This window comes from Drosophila biarmipes, unplaced genomic scaffold, assembly GCF_025231255.1.
Source record: "Drosophila biarmipes strain raj3 unplaced genomic scaffold, RU_DBia_V1.1 ptg000008l, whole genome shotgun sequence".
In the NCBI taxonomy this organism is placed as follows: domain Eukaryota; kingdom Metazoa; phylum Arthropoda; class Insecta; order Diptera; family Drosophilidae; genus Drosophila; species Drosophila biarmipes.
This window is the reverse complement of record NW_026114529.1, coordinates 2,656,018-2,678,133: the sequence shown is the minus strand read 5'-3', so window position 1 is coordinate 2,678,133 and position 22,116 is coordinate 2,656,018. Positions and strand designations below refer to the sequence as shown.

Here is a 22,116-nt window from a genome sequence, read left to right as displayed (position 1 = left end):
TATAAATTGTGTAAATATTTTTTATTAAAAAAATGTATTTTATTCGGAATGAATTTTAATATATTATATTATTACTAATTGCTTATATAAGTTTTTAAGTTATACTAGGTTTAAATGAGTATCAGATCCGCAATAATTACAATAAATAAGTTGCGTGTATCCATTTTTACGGGGATCATTTCCAAAAAATCTCTTAAAAGAATCCAAAATAAGAGACAACCTGATAGGACCATGAATTTGTTTTTACTTAAATTTTAAACACATGTGTCACCATTACTATATATTTCATAATTGGTGTTTTCTAAGAATACAAACAGCTTAAATAAATTATTTAATGAACATCGAAGTGGAAGTTTTTTCTTGTGTATTCTACAATTCGTAAAAAAATTGGGTAGTTGAGTTAAACTTCTTCCAATATCTATATCGATAATGTTTGTTGATAAATACTTGATTAAAAAATTCTTTTTAATTTCACCACGAACAAGAACTGTGTGATACTTATTTAGTGGTGTGAGTATTTCTTCAAGACTTGTGTATGGAATATCTCTAGCTGACCAATCCAATCCGTTTACGTTCTGCTGGTTAAGGTGCTGCTGCTTAAGAGCTCTATTATCCAATTATTTTATGTTATATGGCGGTTTGAAATGGAAAAAATTAGGTATAACAGTTCCAGCAGGCATAAACGCCAGCTCCTTAACGAAAACTTGTTTGTTGTTACCAAGTACATATTGAAAATCTACTATAATGCTTGAATTACGATCGACTGTGTTCATCATTGGTTGAGATTTTTTAATCAACTGAGGGTGTGCTTGCTAGGGCTTTCTCCTTTATATACCGGTAAGACTAGAACATATTTACAGTTTATTTAAAGTAGTCTTACCTGATGGACATGTGTGTAACTAAAAGAAATATAACTTCTCGAAAGAAACAGGACCACGAAGTCATTTTTGCATTCGAGTATTATGTTGTTCATAACTTAAAATTGAAATGTGGTCTGTCAACTACTCGAAAATTTTTGCCGATGGTTTGGATGCAGCAAAGTAAAAATAATTTCATTGGATTTGACAAAGACGAATGGATGCAACTGCTTACGTATAAGGAATTTATTCAGTTGAAACTGGAGCAGTATGACTTCTTGATGTTTGATTTGATATTCAACTATCTGATTTAGAAGGTACCTATGATAAGGATGTGCAAATAGATTTCAAAAAAGATGCGTTCAGAAATCAAAAGGGATGTTCTTGTATATAAGCAAGCATTATTGACTAAGCAACCATCGTCATCAAATAAAAAATAACACTAATAAATCAACATTTTAAGATGAGCAAACAACAAGTTGTCGATGAAATTCATAAAGCAACGCGAAAAAAACTTTATACGGCGACAGTTTGTTCAAAAAGGGATAAATGACACATGGCAAATTGATTTAGTTGAAATGATACCATTTTCGAAAGAAAATAAGGGTTTTAGATATTTACTGACCGTTATTGACACGTTCTCAAAGTATGCATACGCCGAGGCAGTTAAGTCGAAGTCTGCCCTGGATGTAGAAGAGACAATGAAATCTGTTTTTAAAAAGAGTAAAAGTACACCCAAGAATATTCAGTCAGATCAAGGGAAAGAATTTTTTAATTCCACTTTTAGGAAATTAATGGATAAATTTGATATAAATCATTGTCATACTTATACGCATCTCAAGGCTTCTATATGTGGCGCTTTAATAGAACATTAAAAAATCGTATGTGGAAAATGTTTAGTATGCAGGGTAAATATAAGTGGATTCATAACATCAATTATCTCGTAAATCAATACAATATTTCATATCACCGAACAATTAATATGCTTATTTTAAATCGGTATATAATATACCAAAAATATTTCCAAAACATAAATTTTAAGTAGGTGATTTTGTTAGAATAAGTAAATACAAGGGAGCACACACAGAAGTTTTTAAAGTTTTAAAAGTCAAGTCTACATACCCCGTAACATATGATATACAAGATTACATGGGTACCCCTATTAATGGATCATTTTATGAAGAGAAACTTCAAAAAGTGTAAGACAAAAATCCTTTTCTAGCAGAAAAAATACTAAAACGGAAAAATAATCAAGTGCTTGTAAAATGGAGCGGTTTCGATTCCAGCCACAACTCATGGATATCTGTAAATGACCTGCTAAAGTAATAAAACGCAACAATAACAAGTTTAATTTTGTATCTATTTATTTACAAATTTTTATTCTTATAATATAAACATATAAACATTTATTTAATAACGGGTTTAATTTTGACTACTACTTAATATATGTTCAATATTATAACGACCATGAGCCAATGTATTACAATTATCTGGTAAAATATATCTCTTATCATCCTTATAATTAAGACTTATTTTATTCATAATTTCAGTATAGAGGATGTGCGACCTACTTCGAATAACTCGCTGGGATCCATAAAATGTTTTTTTTTTATATTTTATACGTTCTATATAATCTTCATGATTCAGTTTTTTAATAACTGATTTCTTAACTCCTTTAATTTTTGTATACATTCGTTTTCGTTTCCTTTCTTATCAACTAAACAAGAGTATGCCTTAGCCTTAAGTGCAGCAAAAGAAGTCATAACCCTACCTGCATGTTCATCCTTCATTTTGCCAGGTTCCCTATTATTAGCTTGAAGTATATTAAATTGGTTTTCTAGTTTATAATTTGAGGTATCAAACCGTTCACGATTTTCTTTTATAGTTTCGTAAAAGTCTTCCTCTGAAGATAAAATAAATGAATCTGTATCCATATAAATTATTTTCCAAGAAGGGCTTTTAAGTAATAGAAAATTATAATAAAATACATACATTAACCATTTAGATAATTCTAAAACAGCAACTCCTATGTATATTGGCTTATCATACATAATTTTTGATAGTGTTGATTCAATCGCTGCAAGATCTGTCCCAAATATCTCAACGCTATGGAAGTCATGTCTAGCTATGCGTTGCCTGAAGCCTTGCGACTTTTGTCTTGGTTTATAATGTTTTACTAATACTATATTTCTACGCTTGGCGACATTTTCCATTGTTTTGCCGTATACTGCATTATTCATTAACTCAAAAAAATTTTTTCCAAAATCATTTTCGGCTAGTTTTCTTTGATCAGTGTTTAAATCAATATAGGGCTTTAAATAGCATGATTGTGTAAAAGACAAAACACTATGTATTTTTTTTTACAATTAAACCATGCTGTATACAAAGTTGAAGCTGTTTTAAGTGGATAATGTATTCTTTGTATATTTATTAATTCATTTCCTCTATCATTGTTTATCAATTTCTGATAGCTGTTAGGATGCATTTAAATTACTTTGCTTAAATTATGTTTATTCTTAATCATTTTTTAATAGTTTTCCAAAAATTCCAGAAAACAATGAAGTTATTAGAATCGGTGGAAATCCCTCTTTTTGAATGAGGACTTTTCTCTTAGAGCTTAATGTACGCTTTGGGCACGAAAGGTAGCGCAATGCATTTTTATACTTTTTTAGAGCATTAAGATGGAATTTAGTAACTTTATAGTTTCCCTGTAATGTGTTCAATACAATCTCTACTATTGTTCTTACCAGGTCACTATTACTATTGCTTATAATTGCCTTACGTAGTCTATTGTCGGCCTTTTTGAGCACATACAATAAGTGTTTGTTCGCTTTCAAGCGATTTAGGCTATTTTTGTAAACCAATTTCATTTGAATAGCACACAGAATATTCTGAATTAAAAATGTCAGATCTAAATCTTAAAAGATCGTTAATGCCCTGAGTGAGATCAATAAGCAAATATCCGTGAGGTTGCTCCGTTACTTCTTTATGTATTCTAAATAGCTCCGTGGGGTTTTCTGGGTAAATTTGTCTTGCTAAACATTGAAATTTAAGCTTATCACGATGATTTTTGAAATCAACAATGTATTTGGTATTTTGTAAAATATCTCTGGTTTTCGAAGATTTATGAAATATGTTCTGAGTTACCGCTATTACTGATAAATTCCTATGGTGTGATCCTTTTGTAAACAGCTCACACACATTTTTATTAAAGGCTCCCATCATCAAGTCATCCAATATTAAAAGAATTGGTTCATTCGTTTCGTTTTCAATTATTTCAGGGACTCCTTTAAAATATTCAATCTTTTCGAAATGGCTTGGCACTCTCCTCTGCATAACACCAAATAATTCGATCTATTGAAATATAAAAAAAGGATCATTCTTTTTGGTGATTAGATTTTCTAAAAAGGTTGTTTTTCCCGATCCTGAGGGTCTACAAATAAGCATTGTAAAAGGATGTATAAATTGTGTAAATATTTTTTATTAAAAAAATGTATTTTATTCGGAATGAATTTTAATATATTATATTATTACTAATTGCTTATATAAGTTTTTAAGTTATACTAGGTTTAAATGAGTATCAGATCCGCAATAATTATAATAAATAAGTTGCGTGTATCCATTTTTACGGGGATCATTTCCAAAAAATCTCTTAAAAGAATCCAAAATAAGAGATAACCTGATAGGACCATGAATTTGTTTTTACTAAATTTTAAACACATGTGTCACCATTACTATATATTTCATAATTGGTGTTTTCTAAGAATACAAACAGCTTAAAAAATATTATTTTATGAACATCGAAGTGGAAGTTTTTTCTTGTGTATTCTACAATTCGTAAAAAAAATTGGGTAGTTGAGTTAAACTTCTTCCAATATCTATATCGATAATGTTTGTTGATAAATACTTGATTAAAAAATTCTTTTTAATTTCACCACGAACAAGAACTGTGTGATACTTATTTAGTGGTGTGAGTATTTCTTCAAGACTTGTGTATGGAATATCTCTAGCTGACCAATCCAATCCGTTTACGTTCTGCTGGTTAAGGTGCTGCTGCTTAAGAGCTCTATTATCCAATTGTTTTATGTTATATGGCGGTTTGAAATGGAAAAAATTAGGTATAACAGTTCCAGCAGGCATAAACGCCAGCTCCTTAACGAAAACTTGTTTGTTGTTACCAAGTACATATTGAAAATCTACTATAATGCTTGAATTACGATCGACTGTGTTCATCATTGGTTGAGATTTTTTAATCAACTGAGAGTGTGCTTGCTAGGGCTTTCTCCTTTATATACCGGTAAGACTAGAACATATTTACAGTTTATTTAAAGTAGTCTTACCTGATGGACATGTGTGTAACTAAAAGAAATATAACTTCTCGAAAGAAACAGGACCACGAAGTCATTTTTGCATTCGAGTATTATGTTGTTCATAACTTAAAATTGAAATGTGGTCTGTCAACTACTCGAAAATTTTTGCCGATGGTTTGGATGCAGCAAAGTAAAAATAATTTCATTGGATTTGACAAAGACGAATGGATGCAACTGCTTACGTATAAGGAATTTATTCAGTTGAAACTGGAGCAGTATGACTTCTTGATGTTTGATTTGATATTCAACTATCTGATTTAGAAGGTACCTATGATAAGGATGTGCAAATAGATTTCAAAAAAGATGCGTTCAGAAATCAAAAGGGATGTTCTTGTATATAAGCAAGCATTACTGACTAAGCAACCATCGTCATCAAATAAAAAAATAACACTAATAAATCAACATTTTAAGATGAGCAAACAACAAGTTGTCGATGAAATTCATAAGGCAACGCTAAAAAAACTTTATACGGCGACAGTTTGTTCAAAAAGGGATAAATGACACATGGCAAATTGATTTAGTTGAAATGATACCATTTTCGAAAGAAAATAAGGGTTTTAGATATTTACTGACCGTTATTGACACGTTCTCAAAGTATGCATACGCCGAGGCAGTTAAGTCGAAGTCTGCCCTGGATGTAGAAGAGACAATGAAATCTGTTTTTAAAAAGAGTAAAAGTACACCCAAGAATATTCAGTCAGATCAAGGGAAAGAATTTTTTAATTCCACTTTTAGGAAATTAATGGATAAATTTGATATAAATCATTGTCATACTTATACGCATCTCAAGGCTTCTATATGTGACGCTTTAATAGAACATTAAAAAATCGTATGTGGAAAATGTTTAGTATGCAGGGTAAATATAAGTGGATTCATAACATCAATTATCTCGTAAATCAATACAATATTTCATATCACCGAACAATTAATATGCTTATTTTAAATCGGTATATAATATACCAAAAATATTTCCAAAACATAAATTTTAAGTAGGTGATTTTGTTAGAATAAGTAAATACAAGGGAGCACACACAGAAGTTTTTAAAGTTTTAAAAGTCAAGTCTACATACCCCGTAACATATGATATACAAGATTACATGGGTACCCCTATTAATAGATCATTTTATGAAGAGAAACTTCAAAAAGTGTAAGACAAAAATCCTTTCCTAGCAGAAAAAATACTAAAACGGAAAAATAATCAAGTGCTTGTAAAATGGAGCGGTTTCGATTCCAGCCACAACTCATGGATATCTGTAAATGACCTGCTTAAGTAATAAAACGCAACAATAACAAGTTTAATTTTGTATCTATTTATTTACAAATTTGTATTCTTATAATATAAACATATAAACATTTATTTAATAACGGGTTTAATTTTGACTACTACTTAATATATGTTCAATATTATAACGACCATGAGCCAATGTATTACAATTATCTGGTAAAATATATCTCTTATCATCCTTATAATTAAGACTTATTTTATTCATAATTTCAGTATAGAGGATGTGCGACCTACTTCGAATAACTCGCTGGGATCCATAAAATGTTTTTTTTTTTATATTTTATACGTTCTATATAATCTTCATGATTCAGTTTTTTAATAACTGATTTCTTAACTCCTTTAATTTTTGTATACATTCGTTTTCGTTTCCTTTCTTATCAACTAAACAAGAGTATGCCTTAGCCTTAAGTGCAGCAAAAGAAGTCATAACCCTACCTGCAAGTTCATCCTTCATTTTGCCAGGTTCCCTATTATTAGCTTGAACTATATTAAATTGGTTTTCTAGTTTATAATTTGAGGTATCAAATCGTTCAGGATTTTCTTTTATAGTTTCGTAAAAGTCTTCCTCTGAAGATAAAATAAATGAATCTGTATCCATATAAATTATTTTCGAAGAAGGGCTTTTAAGTAATAGAAAATTATAATAAAATACATACATTAACCATTTAGATAATTCTAAAACAGCAACTCCTATGTATATTGGCTTATCATACATAATTTTTGATAGTGTTGATTCAATCGCTGCAAGATCTGTCCCAAATATCTCAACGCTATGGAAGTCATGTCTAGCTATGCGTTGCCTGAAGCCTTGCGACTTTTGTCTTGGTTTATAATGTTTTACTAATACTATATTTCTACGCTTGGCGACATTTTCCATTGTTTTGCCGTATACTGCATTATTCATTAACTCAAAAAAAATTTTTCCAAAATCATTTTCGGCTAGTTTTTTTCTTTGATCAGTGTTTAAATCAATATAGGGCTTTAACTAGCATGATTGTGTAAAAGACAAAACACTATGTATTTTTTTTTACAATTAAACCATGCTGTATACAAAGTTGAAGCTGTTTTAAGTGGATAATGTATTCTTTGTATATTTATTAATTCATTTCCTCTATCATTGTTTATCAATTTCTGATAGCTGTTAGGATGCATTTAAATTACTTTGCTTAAATTATGTTTATTCTTAATCATTTTTTAATAGTTTTCCAAAAATTCCAGAAAACAATGAAGTTATTAGAATCGGTGGAAATCCCTCTTTTTGAATGAGGACTTTTCTCTTAGAGCTTAATGTACGCTTTGGGCACGAAAGGTAGCGCAATGCATTTTTATACTTTTTTAGAGCATTAAGATGGAATTTAGTAACTTTATAGTTTCCCTGTAATGTGTTCAATACAATCTCTACTATTGTTCTTACCAGGTCACTATTACTATTGCTTATAATTGCCTTACGTAGTCTATTGTCGGCCTTTTTGAGCACATACAATAAGTGTTTGTTCGCTTTCAAGCGATTTAGGCTATTTTTGTAAACCAATTTCATTTGAATAGCACACAGAATATTCTGAATTAAAAATGTCAGATCTAAATCTTAAAAGATCGTTAATGCCCTGAGTGAGATCAATAAGCAAATATCCGTGAGGTTGCTCCGTTACCTCTTTATGTATTCTAAATAGCTCTGTGGGGTTTTCTGGGTAAATTTGTCTTGCTAAACATTGAAATTTAAGCTTATCACGATGATTTTTGAAATCAACAATGTATTTGGTATTTATTAAAATATCTCTGGTGTGCGAAGATTTATGAAATATGTTCTGAGTTACCGCTATTACTGATAAATTCCTATGGTGTGATCCTTTTGTAAACAGCTCACACACATTTTTATTAAAGGCTCCCATCATCAAGTCATCCAATATTAAAAGAATTGGTTCATTCGTTTCATTTTCAACTATTTCACGGACTCCTTTAAAATATTCAATCTTTTCGAAATGGCTTGGCACTCTCCTCTGCATAACACCAAATAATTCGATCTATTGAAATATTAAAAGGATCATTCTTTTTGGTGATTAGATTTTCTAAAAAGGTTGTTTTTCCCGATCCTGAGGGTCTACAAATAAGCATTGTAAAAGGATGTATAAATTGTGTAAATATTTTTTATTAAAAAAATGTATTTTATTCGGAATGAATTTTAATATATTATATTATTACTAATTGCTTATATAAGTTTTTAAGTTATACTAGGTTTAAATGAGTATCAGATCCGCAATAATTACAATAAATAAGTTGCGTGTATCCATTTTTACGGGGATCATTTCCAAAAAATCTCTTAAAAGAATCCAAAATAAGAGATAACCTGATAGGACCATGAATTTGTTTTTACTAAATTTTAAACACATGTGTCACCATTACTATATATTTCATAATTGGTGTTTTCTAAGAATACAAACAGCTTAAAAAATATTATTTAATGAACATCGAAGTGGAAGTTTTTTCTTGTGTATTCTACAATTCGTAAAAAAAATTGGGTAGTTGAGTTAAACTTCTTCCAATATCTATATCGATAATGTTTGTTGATAAATACTTGATTAAAAAATTCTTTTTAATTTCACCACGAACAAGAACTGTGTGATACTTATTTAGTGGTGTGAGTATTTCTTCAAGACTTGTGTATGGAATATCTCTAGCTGACCAATCCAATCCGTTTACGTTCTGCTGGTTAAGGTGCTGCTGCTTAAGAGCTCTATTATCCAATTGTTTTATGTTATATGGCGGTTTGAAATGGAAAAAATTAGGTATAACAGTTCCAGCAGGCATAAACGCCAGCTCCTTAACGAAAACTTGTTTGTTGTTACCAAGTACATATTGAAAATCTACTATAATGCTTAAATTACGATCGACTGTGTTCATCATTGGTTGAGATTTTTTAATCAACTGAGGGTGTGCTTGCTAGGGCTTTCTCCTTTATATACCGGTAAGACTAGAACATATTTACAGTTTATTTAAAGTAGTCTTACCTGATGGACATGTGTGTAACTAAAAGAAATATAACTTCTCGAAAGAAACAGGACCACGAAGTCATTTTTGCATTCGAGTATTATGTTGTTCATAACTTAAAATTGAAATGTGGTCTGTCAACTACTCGAAAGTTTTTGCCGATGGTTTGGATGCAGCAAAGTAAAAATAATTTCATTGGATTTGACAAAGACGAATGGATGCAACTGCTTGATGTTTGATTTGATATTCAACTATCTGATTTAGAAGGTACCTATGATAAGGATGTGCAAATAGATTTCAAAAAAGATGCGTTCAGAAATCAAAAGGGATGTTCTTGTATATAAGCAAGCATTATTGACTAAGCAACCATCGTCATCAAATAAAAAAATAACACTAATAAATCAACATTTTAAGATGAGCAAACAACAAGTTGTCGATGAAATTCATAAGGCAACGCGAAAAAAACTTTATACGGCGACAGTTTGTTCAAAAAGGGATAAATGACACATGGCAAATTGATTTAGTTGAAATGATACCATTTTCGAAAGAAAATAAGGGTTTTAGATATTTACTGACCGTTATTGACACGTTCTCAAAGTATGCATACGCCGAGGCAGTTAAGTCGAAGTCTGCCCTGGATGTAGAAGAGACAATGAAATCTGTTTTTAAAAAGAGTAAAAGTACACCCAAGAATATTCAGTCAGATCAAGGGAAAGAATTTTTTAATTCCACTTTTAGGAAATTAATGGATAAATTTGATATAAATCATTGTCATACCTATACGCATCTCAAGGCTTCTATATGTGACGCTTTAATAGAACATTAAAAAATCGTATGTGGAAAATGTTTAGTATGCAGGGTAAATATAAGTGGATTCATAACATCAATTATCTCGTAAATCAATACAATATTTCATATCACCGAACAATTAATATGCTTATTTTAAATCGGTATATAATATACCAAAAATATTTCCAAAACATAAATTTTAAGTAGGTGATTTTGTTAGAATAAGTAAATACAAGGGAGCACACACAGAAGTTTTTAAAGTTTTAAAAGTCAAGTCTACATACCCCGTAACATATGATATACAAGATTACATGGGTACCCCTATTAATAGATCATTTTATGAAGAGAAACTTCAAAAAGTGTAAGACAAAAATCCTTTCCTAGCAGAAAAAATACTAAAACGGAAAAATAATCAAGTGCTTGTAAAATGGAGCGGTTTCGATTCCAGCCACAACTCATGGGTATCTGTAAATGACCTGCTTAAGTAATAAAACGCAACAATAACAAGTTTAATTTTGTATCTATTTATTTACAAATTTTTATTCTTATAATATAAACATATAAACATTTATTTAATAACGGGTTTAATTTTGACTACTACTTAATATATGTTCAATATTATAACGACCATGAGCCAATGTATTACAATTATCTGGTAAAATATATCTCTTATCATCCTTATAATTAAGACTTATTTTATTCATAATTTCAGTATAGAGGATGTGCGACCTACTTCGAATAACTCGCTGGGATCCATAAAATGTTTTTTTTTTATATTTTATACGTTCTATATAATCTTCATGATTCAGTTTTTTAATAACTGATTTCTTAACTCCTTTAATTTTTGTATACATTCGTTTTCGTTTCCTTTCTTATCAACTAAACAAGAGTATGCCTTAGCCTTAAGTGCAGCAAAAGAAGTCATAACCCTACCTGCAAGTTCATCCTTCATTTTGCCAGGTTCCCTATTATTAGCTTGAACTATATTAAATTGGTTTTCTAGTTTATAATTTGAGGTATCAAATCGTTCAGGATTTTCTTTTATAGTTTCGTAAAAGTCTTCCTCTGAAGATAAAATAAATGAATCTGTATCCATATAAATTATTTTCGAAGAAGGGCTTTTAAGTAATAGAAAATTATAATAAAATACATACATTAACCATTTAGATAATTCTAAAACAGCAACTCCTATGTATATTGGCTTATCATACATAATTTTTGATAGTGTTGATTCAATCGCTGCAAGATCTGTCCCAAATATCTCAACGCTATGGAAGTCATGTCTAGCTATGCGTTGCCTGAAGCCTTGCGACTTTTGTCTTGGTTTATAATGTTTTACTAATACTATATTTCTACGCTTGGCGACATTTTCCATTGTTTTGCCGTATACTGCATTATTCATTAACTCAAAAAAAATTTTTCCAAAATCATTTTCGGCTAGTTTTTTTCTTTGATCAGTGTTTAAATCAATATAGGGCTTTAACTAGCATGATTGTGTAAAAGACAAAACACTATGTATTTTTTTTTACAATTAAACCATGCTGTATACAAAGTTGAAGCTGTTTTAAGTGGATAATGTATTCTTTGTATATTTATTAATTCATTTCCTCTATCATTGTTTATCAATTTCTGATAGCTGTTAGGATGCATTTAAATTACTTTGCTTAAATTATGTTTATTCTTAATCATTTTTTAATAGTTTTCCAAAAATTCCAGAAAACAATGAAGTTATTAGAATCGGTGGAAATCCCTCTTTTTGAATGAGGACTTTTCTCTTAGAGCTTAATGTACGCTTTGGGCACGAAAGATAGCGCAATGCATTTTTATACTTTTTTAGAGCATTAAGATGGAATTTAGTAACTTTATAGTTTCCCTGTAATGTGTTCAATACAATCTCTACTATTGTTCTTACCAGGTCACTATTACTATTGCTTATAATTGCCTTACGTAGTCTATTGTCGGCCTTTTTGAGCACATACAATAAGTGTTTGTTCGCTTTCAAGCGATTTAGGCTATTTTTGTAAACCAATTTCATTTGAATAGCACACAGAATATTCTGAATTAAAAATGTCAGATCTAAATCTTAAAAGATCGTTAATGCCCTGAGTGAGATCAATAAGCAAATATCCGTGAGGTTGCTCCGTTACTTCTTTATGTATTCTAAATAGCTCTGTGGGGTTTTCTGGGTAAATTTGTCTTGCTAAACATTGAAATTTAAGCTTATCACGATGATTTTTGAAATCAACAATGTATTTGGTATTTATTAAAATATCTCTGGTGTGCGAAGATTTATGAAATATGTTCTGAGTTACCGCTATTACTGATAAATTCCTATGGTGTGATCCTTTTGTAAACAGCTCACACACATTTTTATTAAAGGCTCCCATCATCAAGTCATCCAATATTAAAAGAATTGGTTCATTCGTTTCATTTTCAACTATTTCACGGACTCCTTTAAAATATTCAATCTTTTCGAAATGGCTTGGCACTCTCCTCTGCATAACACCAAATAATTCGATCTATTGAAATATTAAAAGGATCATTCTTTTTGGTGATTAGATTTTCTAAAAAGGTTGTTTTTCCCGATCCTGAGGGTCTACAAATAAGCATTGTAAAAGGATGTATAAATTGTGTAAATATTTTTTATTAAAAAAATGTATTTTATTCGGAATGAATTTTAATATATTATATTATTACTAATTGCTTATATAAGTTTTTAAGTTATACTAGGTTTAAATGAGTATCAGATCCGCAATAATTACAATAAATAAGTTGCGTGTATCCATTTTTACGGGGATCATTTCCAAAAAATCTCTTAAAAGAATCCAAAATAAGAGACAACCTGATGGGACCATGAATTTGTTTTTACTAAATTTTAAGCACATGTGTCACCATTACTATATATTTCATAATTGATGTTTTCTAAGAATACAAACAGCTTAAATAAATTATTTAATGAACATCGAAGTGGAAGTTTTTTCTTGTGTATTCTACAATTCGTAAAAAAATTGGGTAGTTGAGTTAAACTTCTTCCAATATCTATATCGATAATGTTTGTTGATAAATACTTGATTAAAAAATTCTTTTTAATTATACCACGAACAAGAACTGTGTGATACTTATTTAGTGGTGTGAGTATTTCTTCTAGACTTGTGTATGGAATATCTCTAGCTAACCAATCCAATCCGTTTACGTTCTGCTGGTTAAGGTGCTGCTGCTTAAGAGCTCTATTATCCAATTATATTATGTTATATGGCGGTTTGAAATGGAAAAAATGAGGTATAACAGTTCCAGCAGGCATAAACGCCAGCTCCTTAACGAAAACTTGTTTGTAACTTGTTTCAAGGGAAAGAATTTTTTAATTCCACTTTTAGGAAATTAATGGATAAATTTGATATAAATCATTGTCATACTTATACGCATCTCAAGGCTTCTATATGTGACGCTTTAATAGAACATTAAAAAATCGTATGTGGAAAATGTTTAGTATGCAGGGTAAATATAAGTGGATTCATAACATCAATTATCTCGTAAATCAATACAATATTTCATATCACCGAACAATTAATATGCTTATTTTAAATCGGTATATAATATACCAAAAATATTTCCAAAACATAAATTTTAAGTACGTGATTTTGTTAGAATAAGTAAATACAAGGGAGCACACACAGAAGTTTTTAAAGTTTTAAAAGTCAAGTCTACATACCCCGTAACATATGATATACAAGATTACATGGGTACCCCTATTAATAGATCATTTTATGAAGAGAAACTTCAAAAAGTGTAAGACAAAAATCCTTTCCTAGCAGAAAAAATACTAAAACGGAAAAATAATCAAGTGCTTGTAAAATGGAGCGGTTTCGATTCCAGCCACAACTCATGGATATCTGTAAATGACCTGCTTAAGTAATAAAACGCAACAATAACAAGTTTAATTTTGTATCTATTTATTTACAAATTTGTATTCTTATAATATAAACATATAAACATTTATTTAATAACGGGTTTAATTTTGACTACTACTTAATATATGTTCAATATTATAACGACCATGAGCCAATGTATTACAATTATCTGGTAAAATATATCTCTTATCATCCTTATAATTAAGACTTATTTTATTCATAATTTCAGTATAGAGGATGTGCGACCTACTTCGAATAACTCGCTGGGATCCATAAAATGTTTTTTTTTTATATTTTATACGTTCTATATAATCTTCATGATTCAGTTTTTTAATAACTGATTTCTTAACTCCTTTAATTTTTGTATACATTCGTTTTCGTTTCCTTTCTTATCAACTAAACAAGAGTATGCCTTAGCCTTAAGTGCAGCAAAAGAAGTCATAACCCTACCTGCATGTTCATCCTTCATTTTGCCAGGTTCCCTATTATTAGCTTGAAGTATATTAAATTGGTTTTCTAGTTTATAATTTGAGGTATCAAATCGTTCACGATTTTCTTTTATAGTTTCGTAAAAGTCTTCCTCTGAAGATAAATTAAATGAATCTGTATCCATATAAATTATTTTCCAAGAAGGGCTTTTAAGTAATAGAAAATTATAATAAAATACATACATTAACCATTTAGATAATTCTAAAACAGCAACTCCTATGTATATTGGCTTATCATACATAATTTTTGATAGTGTTGATTCAATCGCTGCAAGATCTGTCCCAAATATCTCAACGCTATGGAAGTCATGTCTAGCTATGCGTTGCCTGAAGCCTTGCGACTTTTGTCTTGGTTTATAATGTTTTACTAATACTATATTTCTACGCTTGGCGACATTTTCCATTGTTTTGCCGTATACTGCATTATTCATTAACTCAAAAAAATTTTTTCCAAAATCATTTTCGGCTAGTTTTCTTTGATCAGTGTTTAAATCAATATAGGGCTTTAAATAGCATGATTGTGTAAAATACAAAACACTATGTATTTTTTTTTTACAATTAAACCATGCTGTATACAAAGTTGAAGCTGTTTTAAGTGGATAATGTATTCTTTGTATATTTATTAATTCATTTCCTCTATCATTGTTTATCAATTTCTGATAGCTGTTAGGATGCATTTAAATTACTTTGCTTAAATTATGTTTATTCTTAATCATTTTTTAATAGTTTTCCAAAAATTCCAGAAAACAATGAAGTTATTAGAATCGGTGGAAATCCCTCTTTTTGAATGAGGACTTTTCTCTTAGAGCTTAATGTACGCTTTGGGCACGAAAGATAGCGCAATGCATTTTTATACTTTTTTAGAGCATTAAGATGGAATTTAGTAACTTTATAGTTTCCCTGTAATGTGTTCAATACAATCTCTACTATTGTTCTTACCAGGTCACTATTACTATTGCTTATAATTGCCTTACGTAGTCTATTGTCGGCCTTTTTGAGCACATACAATAAGTGTTTGTTCGCTTTCAAGCGATTTAGGCTATTTTTGTAAACCAATTTCATTTGAATAGCACACAGAATATTCTGAATTAAAAATGTCAGATCTAAATCTTAAAAGATCGTTAATGCCCTGAGTGAGATCAATAAGCAAATATCCGTGAGGTTGCTCCGTTACTTCTTTATGTATTCTAAATAGCTCTGTGGGGTTTTCTGGGTAAATTTGTCTTGCTAAACATTGAAATTTAAGCTTATCACGATGATTTTTGAAATCAACAATGTATTTGGTATTTATTAAAATATCTCTGGTGTGCGAAGATTTATGAAATATGTTCTGAGTTACCGCTATTACTGATAAATTCCTATGGTGTGATCCTTTTGTAAACAGCTCACACACATTTTTATTAAATGCTCCCATCATCAAGTCATCCAATATTAAAAGAATTGGTTCATTCGTTTCATTTTCAACTATTTCACGGACTCCTTTAAAATATTCAATCTTTTCGAAATGGCTTGGCACTCTCCTCTGCATAACACCAAATAATTCGATCTATTGAAATATTAAAAGGATCATTCTTTTTGGTGATTAGATTTTCTAAAAAGGTTGTTTTTCCCGATCCTGAGGGTCTACAAATAAACATTGTAAAAGGATGTATAAATTGTGTAAATATTTTTTATTAAAAAAATGTATTTTATTCGGAATGAATTTTAATATATTATATTATTACTAATTGCTTATATAAGTTTTTAAGTTATACTAGGTTTAAATGAGTATCAGATCCGCAATAATTACAATAAATAAGTTGCGTGTATCCATTTTTACGGGGATCATTTCCAAAAAATCTCTTAAAAGAATCCAAAATAAGAGATAACCTGATAGGACCATGAATTTGTTTTTACTAAATTTTAAACACATGTGTCACCATTACTATATATTTCATAATTGGTGTTTTCTAAGAATACAAACAGCTTAAAAAATATTATTTAATGAACATCGAAGTGGAAGTTTTTTCTTGTGTATTCTACAATTCGTAAAAAAAATTGGGTAGTTGAGTTAAACTTCTTCCAATATCTATATCGATAATGTTTGTTGATAAATACTTGATTAAAAAATTCTTTTTAATTTCACCACGAACAAGAACTGTGTGATACTTATTTAGTGGTGTGAGTATTTCTTCAAGACTTGTGTATGGAATATCTCTAGCTGACCAATCCAATCCGTTTACGTTCTGCTGGTTAAGGTGCTGCTGCTTAAGAGCTCTACTATCCAATTGTTTTATGTTATATGGCGGTTTGAAATGGAAAAAATTAGGTATAACAGTTCCAGCAGGCATAAACGCCAGCTCCTTAACGAAAACTTGTTTGTTGTTACCAAGTACATATTGAAAATCTACTATAATGCTTAAATTACGATCGACTGTGTTCATCATTGGTTGAGATTTTTTAATCAACTGAGGGTGTGCTTGCTAGGGCTTTCTCCTTTATATACCGGTAAGACTAGAACATATTTACAGTTTATTTAAAGTAGTCTTACCTGATGGACATGTGTGTAACTAAAAGAAATATAACTTCTCGAAAGAAACAGGACCACGAAGTCATTTTTGCATTCGAGTATTATGTTGTTCATAACTTAAAATGGAAATGTGGTCTGTCAACTACTCGAAAGTTTTTGCCGATGGTTTGGATGCAGCAAAGTAAAAATAATTTCATTGGATTTGACAAAGACGAATGGATGCAACTGCTTGATGTTTGATTTGATATTCAACTATCTGATTTAGAAGGTACCTATGATAAGGATGTGCAAATAGATTTCAAAAAAGATGCGTTCAGAAATCAAAAGGGATGTTCTTGTATATAAGCAAGCATTATTGACTAAGCAACCATCGTCATCAAATAAAAAAATAACACTAATAAATCAACATTTTAAGATGAGCAAACAACAAGTTGTCGATGAAATTCATAAGGCAACGCGAAAAAAACTTTATACGGCGACAGTTTGTTCAAAAAGGGATAAATGACACATGGCAAATTGATTTAGTTGAAATGATACCATTTTCGAAAGAAAATAAGGGTTTTAGATATTTACTGACCGTTATTGACACGTTCTCAAAGTATGCATACGCCGAGGCAGTTAAGTCGAAGTCTGCCCTGGATGTAGAAGAGACAATGAAATCTGTTTTTAAAAAGAGTAAAAGTACACCCAAGAATATTCAGTCAGATCAAGGGAAAGAATTTTTTAATTCCACTTTTAGGAAATTAATGGATAAATTTGATATAAATCATTGTCATACTTATACGCATCTCAAGGCTTCTATATGTGACGCTTTAATAGAACATTAAAAAATCGTATGTGGAAAATGTTTAGTATGCAGGGTAAATATAAGTGGATTCATAACATCAATTATCTCGTAAATCAATACAATATTTCATATCACCGAACAATTAATATGCTTATTTTAAATCGGTATATAATATACCAAAAATATTTCCAAAACATAAATTTTAAGTAGGTGATTTTGTTAGAATAAGTAAATACAAGGGAGCACACACAGAAGTTTTTAAAGTTTTAAAAGTCAAGTCTACATACCCCGTAACATATGATATACAAGATTACATGGGTACCCCTATTAATGGATCATTTTATGAAGAGAAACTTCAAAAAGTGTAAGACAAAAATCCTTTCCTAGCAGAAAAAATACTAAAACGGAAAAATAATCAAGTGCTTGTAAAATGGAGCGGTTTCGATTCCAGCCACAACTCATGGATATCTGTAAATGACCTGCTTAAGTAATAAAACGCAACAATAACAAGTTTAATTTTGTATCTATTTATTTACAAATTTGTATTCTTATAATATAAACATATAAACATTTATTTAATAACGGGTTTAATTTTGACTACTACTTAATATATGTTCAATATTATAACGACCATGAGCCAATGTATTACAATTATCTGGTAAAATATATCTCTTATCATCCTTATAATTAAGACTTATTTTATTCATAATTTCAGTATAGAGGATGTGCGACCTACTTCGAATAACTCGCTGGGATCCATAAAATGTTTTTTTTTTATATTTTATACGTTCTATATAATCTTCATGATTCAGTTTTTTAATAACTGATTTCTTAACTCCTTTAATTTTTGTATACATTCGTTTTCGTTTCCTTTCTTATCAACTAAACAAGAGTATGCTTTAGCCTTAAGTGCAGCAAAAGAAATCATAACCCTACCTGCATGTTCATCCTTAATTTTGCCAGGTTCCCTATTATTAGCTTGAACTATATTAAATTGGTTTTCTAGTTTATAATTTGAGGTATCAAATCGTTCAGGATTTTCTTTTATAGTTTCGTAAAAGTCTTCCTCTGAAGATAAAATAAATGAATCTGTATCCATATAAATTATTTTCGAAGAAGGGCTTTTAAGTAATAGAAAATTATAATAAAATACATACATTAACCATTTAGATAATTCTAAAACAGCAACTCCTATGTATATTGGCTTATCATACATAATTTTTGATAGTGTTGATTCAATCGCTGCAAGATCTGTCCCAAATATCTCAACGCTATGGAAGTCATGTCTAGCTATGCGTTGCCTGAAGCCTTGCGACTTTTGTCTTGGTTTATAATGTTTTACTAATACTATATTTCTACGCTTGGCGACATTTTCCATTGTTTTGCCGTATACTGCATTATTCATTAACTCAATAAAAATTTTTCCAAAATCATTTTCGGCTAGTTTTTTTCTTTGATCAGTGTTTAAATCAATATAGGGCTTTAACTAGCATGATTGTGTAAAAGACAAAACACTATGTATTTTTTTTTACAATTAAACCATGCTGTATACAAAGTTGAAGCTGTTTTAAGTGGATAATGTATTCTTTGTATATTTATTAATTCATTTCCTCTATCATTGTTTATCAATTTCTGATAGCTGTTAGGATGCATTTAAATTACTTTGCTTAAATTATGTTTATTCTTAATCATTTTTTAATAGTTTTCCAAAAATTCCAGAAAACAATGAAGTTATTAGAATCGGTGGAAATCCCTCTTTTTGAATGACGACTTTTCTCTTAGAGCTTAATGTACGCTTTGGGCACGAAAGGTAGCGCAATGCATTTTTATACTTTTTTAGAGCATTAAGATGGAATTTAGTAACTTTATAGTTTTCCTGTAATGTGTTCAATACAATCTCTACTATTGTTCTTACCAGGTCACTATTACTATTGCTTATAATTGTCTTACGTAGTCTATTGTCGGCCTTTTTGAGCACATACAATAAGTGTTTGTTCGCTTTCAAGCGATTTAGGCTATTTTTGTAAACCAATTTCATTTGAATAGCACACAGAATATTCTGAATTAAAAATGTCAGATCTAAATCTTAAAAGATCGTTAATGCCCTGAGTGAGATCAATAAGCAAATATCCGTGAGGTTGCTCCGTTACTTCTTTATGTATTCTAAATAGCTCTGTGGGGTTTTCTGGGTAAATTTGTCTTGCTAAACATTGAAATTTAAGCTTATCACGATGATTTTTGAAATCAACAATGTATTTGGTATTTATTGAAATATCTCTGGTGTGCGAAGATTTATGAAATATGTTCTGAGTTACCGCTATTACTGATAAATTCCTATGGTGTGATCCTTTTGTAAACAGCTCACACACATTTTTATTAAAGGCTCCCATCATCAAGTCATCCAATATTAAAAGAATTGGTTCATTCGTTTCATTTTCAACTATTTCACGGACTCCTTTAAAATATTCAATCTTTTCGAAATGGCTTGGCACTCTCCTCTGCATAACACCAAATAATTCGATCTATTGAAATATTAAAAGGATCATTCTTTTTGGTGATTAGACTTTCTAAAAAGGTTGTTTTTCCCGATCCTGAGGGTCTACAAATAAGCATTGTAAAAGGATGTATAAATTGTGTAAATATTTTTTATTAAAAAAATGTATTTTATTCGGAATGAATTTTAATATATTATATTATTACTAATTGCTTATATAAGTTTTTAAGTTATACTAGGTTTAAATGAGTATCAGATCCGCAATAATTACAATAAATAAGTTGCGTGTATCCATTTTTACGGGGATCATTTCCAAAAAATCTCTTAAAAGAATCCAAAATAAGAGACAACCTGATGGGACCATGAATTTGTTTTTACTAAATTTTAAGCACATGTGTCACCATTACTATATATTTCATAATTGGTGTTTTCTAAGAATACAAACAGCTTAAATAAATTATTTAATGAACATCGAAGTGGAAGTTTTTTCTTGTGTATTCTACAATTCGTAAAAAAATTGGGTAGTTGAGTTAAACTTCTTCCAATATCTATATCGATAATGTTTGTTGATAAATACTTGATTAAAAAATTCTTTTTAATTATACCACGAACAAGAACTGTGTGATACTTATTTAGTGGTGTGAGTATTTCTTCTAGACTTGTGTATGGAATATCTCTAGCTAACCAATCCAATCCGTTTACGTTCTGCTGGTTAAGGTGCTGCTGCTTAAGAGCTCTATTATCCAATTATATTATGTTATATGGCGGTTTGAAATGGAAAAAATGAGGTATAACAGTTCCAGCAGGCATAAACGCCAGCTCCTTAACGAAAACTTGTTTGTAACTTGTTTCAAGGGAAAGAATTTTTTAATTCCACTTTTAGGAAATTAATGGATAAATTTGATATAAATCATTGTCATACTTATACGCATCTCAAGGCTTCTATATGTGACGCTTTAATAGAACATTAAAAAATCGTATGTGGAAAATGTTTAGTATGCAGGATAAATATAAGTGGATTCATAACATCAATTATCTCGTAAATCAATACAATATTTCATATCACCGAACAATTAATATGCTTATTTTAAATCGGTATATAATATACCAAAAATATTTCCAAAACATAAATTTTAAGTAGGTGATTTTGTTAGAATAAGTAAATACAAGGGAGCACACACAGAAGTTTTTAAAGTTTTAAAAGTCAAGTCTACATACCCCGTAACATATGATATACAAGATTACATGGGTACCCCTATTAATGGATCATTTTATGAAGAGAAACTTCAAAAAGTGTAAGACAAAAATCCTTTCCTAGCAGAAAAAATACTAAAACGGAAAAATAATCAAGTGCTTGTAAAATGGAGCGGTTTCGATTCCAGCCACAACTCATGGATATCTGTAAATGACCTGCTAAAGTAATAAAACGCAACAATAACAAGTTTAATTTTGTATCTATTTATTTACAAATTTTTATTCTTATAATATAAACATATAAACATTTATTTAATAACGGGTTTAATTTTGACTACTACTTAATATATGTTCAATATTATAACGACCATGAGCCAATGTATTACAATTATCTGGTAAAATATATCTCTTATCATCCTTATAATTAAGACTTATTTTATTCATAATTTC

General features: G+C 29.8%; 1 long non-coding RNA gene across 2 annotated transcripts in view; it reads right to left on the bottom strand.

Annotated features, from left to right (window-relative positions):
• Positions 1-6,514: 6,514 nt before the first annotated feature.
• LOC127011791 (uncharacterized) overlaps positions 6,515-22,116 on the bottom strand; it is a 33,403-nt gene continuing 17,801 nt past the window's right edge. The window contains exon 4 of one of the 2 annotated variants that reach the window (XR_007765105.1): positions 6,515-6,947. This is a non-coding gene — a long non-coding RNA (uncharacterized LOC127011791). Of the gene's footprint in view, positions 6,948-10,790; positions 11,220-22,116 lie in introns of those variants that run through there. The other variant, XR_007765106.1, reaches the window with a different exon arrangement.